The sequence below is a fragment of the Mastomys coucha genome, unplaced genomic scaffold, assembly GCF_008632895.1.
Source record: "Mastomys coucha isolate ucsf_1 unplaced genomic scaffold, UCSF_Mcou_1 pScaffold22, whole genome shotgun sequence".
In the NCBI taxonomy this organism is placed as follows: domain Eukaryota; kingdom Metazoa; phylum Chordata; class Mammalia; order Rodentia; family Muridae; genus Mastomys; species Mastomys coucha.
In genome coordinates this window covers 43,701,762-43,710,006 of record NW_022196905.1, presented here as the reverse complement: position 1 = coordinate 43,710,006, position 8,245 = coordinate 43,701,762, and positions in this window count along the sequence as shown.

Sequence of the window (8,245 nt, the reverse complement as noted above, 5' to 3'; positions counted from 1 at the left end):
GGAGACAGACGGACTAAGAAGTCCTGTGCTCAAGGAGACAGACGGACTAAGAAGTCCTGTGCTCAAGGCGACAGACGGACTAAGAAGTCCTGTGCTCAAGGCGACAGACGGACTAAGAAGTCCTGTGCTCAAGGAGACAGACTGACTAAGAAGTCGTGTGCTCAAGGAGACAGACGGACTAAGGGAATGGCCCACCCTCTGATCCCGAACCCATGTGTCGGTCCTATATTCTTTATCTTGTCATTCTAGTCGGGTCAGATCCCAGCTGAGTAGAATAAGCAGCCTTTGATGAGGTCTCCTTTCGCCGTAGACGGAAGAGACTGAATTTGCAGTCCGCAGTAGTAAGTAACTCTCATTTCTGTAGCCAGTGATCGTCCACTCCCCTTTCATAAGACTGAGTGCTTAGCATTAATTCCACTTATTACTTCAGCATCATCGAAGTAAACTTTGCTTCATGCTGATCGAAACACAGACTGACCTTCTGGCTGTGTCCTATTTATAAAGTGATGGAGAATGTGTATGTGTGCATTTTATCCATCATCTGCCTCTGCCATCTGGGTTAATCCATTATCTGCTGCTGCCATCTGCTCTGAGAAGATGCTAAAGACCTTTATCAGAGATCCCAGGTACCTTTAAAAGGTATAGAGTATTTTTAGAGGATTCTTTGGCTCCCTAGGTAGGTTCCTTCAACAGTGTAAGAAGTCTAACTCATAAAATTTTCAGTTTTATAATCATTGTGTTCTTTTTGGGCTGACGTACAGCACTAATGTTTTGCTTTTACACACAAACTTAGACTGTTGAAATGAGGAAATGTATTAGTAATAGGGGATTGTTTTTAGAACTAGTAGTCATGAGTACCAACCCGGCTTGAAACACATTGCATAAGAGAGGACTGAACTCCAGTTAAGAGTAGTGTTTTGTTAGCAACATCTTTCCCTTTATCAAACAGAATTAAAAATATTTAGTCAGTAATTAACTGTGATTGATATTTTATATTGATTAATGAAAGTTCTTTGTTGCTATTTTACTGTTGTTACTCTCATCTTCCACATTGAGTCTAGTCTGCTATGTAATAATACAGCATTACAATGCCTTATAATTTCTCAGTGATTTAATAGTCTGACATATATATGAAGCTGGAAGTTCCCCTTACAAGTGGCTCTCTCTCCTATTAGGATCTTCCTCAGAAAACAAACAGTAACACATGTGGGAGGGTGTTATACTTCAGACTTAGGGATGACAGGTCATTTCTACCTACAGTTCCATAGCTAGGACACATTGTAGCCATTGTTAACAGAGAATGAGGTTAGGAAATGTACGTAGGCTCTTAAGTGCAAGAGAGGGAGGCAGATGGTTTAATGAATTCATAAGCAGACCTCCTTACATACAGATATATACACCTGAGCATGGTCCCACCTTCTCTTCCCTTACATGGTCTTGCTTTTGAGGACCAATCCATTATGGATCCAAACAGAAATGTTAGTTTTTATATCAGTTTCAAGGTCAACTTCTGAGTCACCTTAGGTTGCTATGGCAAATTCATGGTTATAGATTGTGGAATTTTCCACAGGTTTTCTACAGGCTTGATGTCCAAGGTGAGGGTGTGAGCATGTATGAGCATGTTTGGTTTCTGTGGTAGAGTCCTCTTCCTGGCGTGGAGACTATCCATTTTGCTGTGTTCAGTCTGTGGGGAGATCATTTCAAGGCTCTTCTTCCAGTCTCTCCATTAGGGCTCCAGTCTCATGGCTTAATGATTCCCCAGATGCAGCCTTTCCACACATCAGTACAGGAAGCCTGGGGTTTCAATATAGGAATTTTTTAGAACAAGACAAATAGTGCCAAACACTCTCCCATAACCCATATCCATCACAAATGTAATGGCATTCCTTCCCCTAGCCCTCAGAAGTCTTTATTTCCACCTCCATTTTAAACTCTAATATTATATTTGAATATTATTTAAATTTGATGTGAGTTGGGGTATATCATCAGCAAAATTGTCACCAAGAAGTGGAAATCAGAGTAGTGTGTGCTTCTAAGACACAATAGTTGAATAGACAACATGAAACTCTAGTCCAAAAAGAATGATGGAATAATGACAGAATGGTGGGCAAGCCTAAAACCTAGTGAGGCAAATCACATTACACCTCAAGATTGAAAAAAGTCTTTCGTTTGTGACTCAGTACTCCAAAGGGACTGGCACTCACTAAGACATTCCTCTCATGACCCACTGATGATTGCTCCTGTTCCTGCTCTCTTGTGTTTAGCTGGCCCAGAGATTTTCCTCCCATAGGGAGGATGTTTGCATCTAATAGAGTTATGGTTCTCCATGGTGATTTGGGGCTCCTCCTGCCTTCGAATTGATCAGCAAAGAAGTGCTGCAGTGACTGATCCTGATTGCTTAGGAAATGTTATATTTGATGCAACAGAGGAAACAGGATGTCTGTCATCATTTTTATGTCCCGTGATTATAACCAATAGCGAACCAGTAGTCAAGTACTCATGTCAGTACCCTTCAGAAATGATAGGAGGAGAAAGCATGAGCTGCAGCCAAGTGATCCATTGCAGACACAAGAACTGTAAAAAGTCTTGTTTCTGACTCAGTACAATGCTATAGGTATTTTCTCATTTTGTTTTAAATGTTTGTGAATGGAAATGTTTATGTCAAATAATCTTTGTTTTCTTTGCATTCCTTTAACATTGGACACTGACTTTATATCATAATATAAAAGAATTGTTTATTTTTTTATCAGATTTTAGGTTTCAGTATATCAAGATTTGGGGTAACACAGAGCGTTTCCCACTGCTTCTGGGGTGAAGGTAGTGTAATTCTGGTTCTCTGCAGGGTAGATGTGTCATGGGAGGCTGGCAGAAGTGCAGTAGTCTTCCAGATGACATGAGCATTTGGCCTGTAGATTCCATGAAGACTTGTCCTTTTCATGTGCCTTGGCATTGTACATCTATCAAGATCTGAACTCAATAAAAGGTCTGAAGGGTAGAGTTAAATATCCTACCTGGTTTGAGCCACATTTGCCTTCTGGCCTTGACTAGGACATCATCGACATAGGACTTCTTAGCCTCCATAGTCATTAGATAGCTCCTTTTAATAAAGTTCTCTCATATCTGTATAATTTCTGTTTCATCTTTCTTTGGAGAATCTTTATTAGTGTAGCCAACACTTAGATGCAATATATAATTTAACAATGATAAAAATAGCATCTCTTCTAATAAACCTATATCTCTAATATTTATATTAAAATGGTGATGTTAAAAGATTCATTTTTTACTTGATCTCTGGAATGTGTAAGTACTGCACCTATATAGTTCATTTGGAATCGCATTGGAGCTATTTTCATATAGAAGACAATAAAATTTACAAATAATATGTATGCCTCTGACTGTGACATCACATAGGTAAATAATCAGTTATTATCCAAAAGTCTAATCTAGCCAATGTGTTTTCCCAAAATAACCACCACTCTAACCTTCCTTTCCATTGTTAGTTTGCCTTGTTCGTATATTTTATTGGTAAAGCATCTTTGTGTGCCACTTTTATGTTTCTGTACAACTTTGGGGGATTTGTCCATGTTGTGGGGATCTCTTCTTAGGCTGTGCAGTGTTCCTTTAAGTGACTCCCAGAACTGTTGTCCTTCCAGTGTGAACATTCTCACCTTGTCTGCTGATAGATGTAAAAATTCTCATCTCTTGTATATACTGAGACTATGAGACATGTCATTAGGGTTATTAGGGTTAATCACTAGGGCTAAGCCATGCTCACCAGTGCTGTAGGAGAGTGCTTGAGGCTAAGCATCCTCACAGCCCTCATCTGTTCTGGTTTGGATGATTGATCTCTGTCTTAATCACTCTTCTATTGCTGTGAAGAGACACCATGACCAAGGCAACTCTTATCAGAGAAAACAGTTAATTTTAGGCTAGCTTACAGTTTCAGAGGTTTAATCCATTACCATCATAGTGGGGAGCATGGTGGCATTAAGCAGGAACTGATGAGTAGCTGAGAGCTATGTCCTAATCCATAGACAGAGAGAAAGGCTGGGCTTGGCATGGGCATTTGAAACCTTGAAACCCATCCCCAGTTACATACTTCTTCCAACAAGGCCACCCCTCCTAATCCTTTCAAATAGTGTCACTCCATGGTGACCAAACTTTCAAACAGATGAGTCTATGGGGCCATTCTCATTCCAACCATCACAATCTCTTAATGCTTTATCTGTATTCATTGCTGCTGACGTGTGCCTTTTCACATTGTTCCTGATCGCCTGGATCCTCTCCTTAGACTCTTGCTCAAGATCATCTTTAATAAGTGGATTTTCAGTCTTTATTCTTCTATAAGGCCTTTGTCAGATATATTTATCTGAGTGTTTTCCCCAGATCTTAATGTTTTCCTTTAAAAATTTTTATTTTATTTATGTGCATGAGTGTTTAGCCTACATGAACGTCTATAGACTCTATGTGTGCCTGGTACCCATGAGTGTCAGAAATGGCGTCAGAGCTCCAGGGAGTGCAGCTACTCACAGTTGCCCACGAGCCTGCCTGTGGGTTCTGCAAACCAAACCCAGATTCTCTTCAAGCACAGCAAGTGCTTTTAGATGCTGAACCACCTTTCCAGCCTCCAGCATGTGTGTTTGTTTGATACAGGATCTCACTATATAAGCCGGGTCATTATGGAACTTAAAAGCCTTTCTCCTCAGCTTGCCAAGTCCAAGAGAGAGTGCAGCACCTTGTCTAGTTTAATACTGTCTTTTGTTAGGTAACAGTTTTTAATTTTAATGAAGTGGTTATAAATTTTTATTTTACAGCTAGCACTTTATGTGCACTGTTTAAGAAGTGATTACCAGCCATAAAGTTATGAATGTGTACTCTCAGATTTCTTCTAGAAGCTCAATCATATTAGCATATCTGAATCTATAACCCATCTCAAATTAGTTTTTATGGCTTGAATGTGGTAAGAAATGTGCTGCTGTCTTCTCTTTTGTTTCTTGTAGTTTTTTGGTAGGTTTTGAAGTTAAAAAGCATGAGATCTCCAATGTTGTTCTCTTTGTTTATTTAAAATTTATTTTGTTATTTATATGTATATATGTTATTAATATTTACATGTATATATGTCTGTGTGAGTATGTGTCTGTATGAGTGTATGTACACATGTGTGAGTGTATACTGGATATGTACAGAAGCTGGAAGAACATGCTGGATGTCTTGAAGATGGAACTAGAGGTATATGAGAGATGTAGCCTGTTACATGGGTGTTGGAGTTCCAAACTCCAGTTCTCATGATTGCGTAGCAGTCTGTCCAGTCTCTCATTTACTAACTATGAGACACGCATGGTCCTGCACTGTAGCCATGAGTGGACTGGAACTCACTATGTCTCCCAGGTTGGCCTCAAACCTACGTGTAATCTTCCTGCCTCTGTGTCCTGATGCTGATATGATGGACATGTGCTGCCTTAGCTCTAGTTTTGTTACTCTTAAGATTGCTGTATTAGTTGACCATGGATGCTGGAAAATACATAGAGTAGGTGGGTTAAGTAATAGCCATTTACTTCTTATTGCAGAAAATGTTAGTTGAAGAGGTGGTACCTTAGCAGGTGTCCTTACTGGATTCGTCGTCTTTGGCTATAAAAGCTACATTGCATGTCCTCATGTGTCCTTCCTCTACACTCACACAGAGTGCACATGTCTGACAGCTCTCTCTGGCCAGATGTTCTGCACCTACAAGGACAGTTAGATAGGATCAGAGTCCATTTTTAAAGCATTATGTTAACTTATTCAACAGTTTATAAATTGCTTTCGAATATACTTTCTGAGGTATTCAATTTGGCACTGGTTATTTATCTGGGAGGATTAAAACCTAAACAATTAATATTAGTTATTTTGGTTACTCAGAGACTTTTGATATTTGGTAATTTCTCCCAAAATAAAAGCTACTGGGATTTTTAAAAGTATACATTTATAACCATACATTTCACCTATAGATAACTTTGGCTAATATTGACATTTTGACAGCATGTACCCTGCCGTGGCCTATCTTTCCATTTATAGTTGTATTTAGAATTCTTTCCTAAGAGTCTAGAGTTTTCAATGCACAGCATAGCTTTGGCCTCCTTGGTGAAGCTTATTCTTAAGTGTTTTAGTCTCTTTGATGCTATTGTAAAAAAGAATCATTTTTCAAATTTCCTTTCAGATTGTTCGTTCCTCATGTGCAGAGTCAGTTGACTTTGTCTGTATGTCTTTCTGTCCCTTGGCCTTGCTGAGTTGTTTACTCATGAGTTCTCACACTCTCCTCCACTGCTGCTGCTTCTCCCCATCGCTCCTTGTCTGTTTTCTTCTTTATCTCCACCTCTCTCTTATTCCTTCTCTTTTCTTCTCTCCCTCTTTCCCCTGTTCTCCCTCCCTATCATCTTTAGAGGGTGTTTTTGTTTTTTTTAAATGAGATTAGAAAAAACTTCAACAGAACAAATTCTTTTGAATCTGGCCAACATATTCCTTGTTCTTCTTGTTCTTGCTGGTTCACCTCTGGTATGGCTTCCATATTGTCCTCTCATAGTTAATTTTGCTTTTCAACTTTACTGGATCTAGAATCAACTAACAGAGAAGCCATATAAAGGATTTTCTCAGCCACTTTAAAGTGTGACAACCTACCGTAAATCCTTGGTGGTATGTACCAGTGGCAGCTCAGATAAATTGAAGTCCAAGAATTGGAAGCCTTCTTTTTGCCTGCCTGTCTTCGTATCATAAGGGCTCGTTCTCCTACATCTTCCTGCTTCTGGTACTACTGTTGAGCTTGTTTTTCATGGACATTAGAACACAGCTTCTTTGGCCTTCCAATGTGGACTGAAGACTAGTGTCTAAGAATTCTCCAGGCTTCAGCACTAGACAAGGACTACTGAAGTATTCTGCCCCATGAGTTGTGACTTCTCCAGTGTAAAGGCAGACATCATTGGACCACATAGACCATGCTCTATAGCCCAGTCTAATAAAGTGTATACTAATTTTTTCCCCAGATATACCTAATATCTGCAAAATGCAAGTAGTGAAAACAGGATTCTTTATCTTGTTTTTGATATTCAAGAAAAAGGTCTTTATGTTCACTGTGTGTATTAGTCAGGGTTCTCTAGAGTCACAGAACTTATGGTAGTCTTTATATAGTAAAGGGATTTATTGATGACTTACAGTCTGTAATCCAACTCCTAACAATGGTCACCAGCAGCTGTGAATGGAAGTCCAAGGATCTAGCAGTTGCTCAGTCTCACAAGGCAAGCAGGTGAAGAGAGAGCCTTCTTTCTTCCGATGTCCTTATATAGGTCTCCAGCAAAAGGTGTGGCCCAGATTAAAGGTGTGTGCCACCACACCTTTAACCCCAGATGACCTTGAACTCAGAGATCATCCTGTCTTCTAGGATTCATAGCCACTGTGCATCAAGATCTCCGTGCCAAGATCCAGGTCAGAAACTTGTATCTCTCAGATTAGGTCCACAGGTGAGCCCTCTAATTCTGGATTGTAGTTCATTCCAGATATAGTCAAGTTGACAACCAGGAATAGCCACTACACTGTGACATGTTGGCTGTGGCCTTGTCTTATTTAGAGTTTATTATGTCAAGATACTTTTCTCCTGGTTGTATTTTGGTGTGGGTTTTGTTTTGTTTTTGTTTCATTTTATTGTTTTCTGGTCTTGAAATGGTGATGAACTTTATCAAATACATTTACTGCATCAAATGAGATATGGATTTCCTAAATTACCTTCCTAAAATAGTGTATTACAACGATTCTCATATATGGAACCCATCCTTATACAATATGGGTTATAGTGAGTAATACTTATAAATATGCCACTGGGCTTTTGATCACTTTGATTATGTTTATCATTTGTTAAAGCATTTTGTGTCAGGAATGTTTTTCTTCTTGTGTTTGCTTTCCCTAACCTAATATCAAAGACTTGTGAATGTAGGCAAGCACTCCACCACTGACCAGAGAGCTGGCCCTTGTTTATTCTAATATTTGGTGTGTGTGTGTGTGTGTGTGTGTGTGTGTGTGTGTGTGTGAGAGAGAGAGAGAGAGAGAGAGAGATTGAGAGAGATTCATTATAATTAAGTATTCCTAATTTTTTGAGGTTTTAACATGAATTAGATTTTGTTTTTATCATGTATTTTTATTAGATTTTGTTTTTTTCTATATCTAGTGAAAAGTCTAAGTGGGTACTTTGTACTTTTTTTTTTTACATTTTTAATTATTT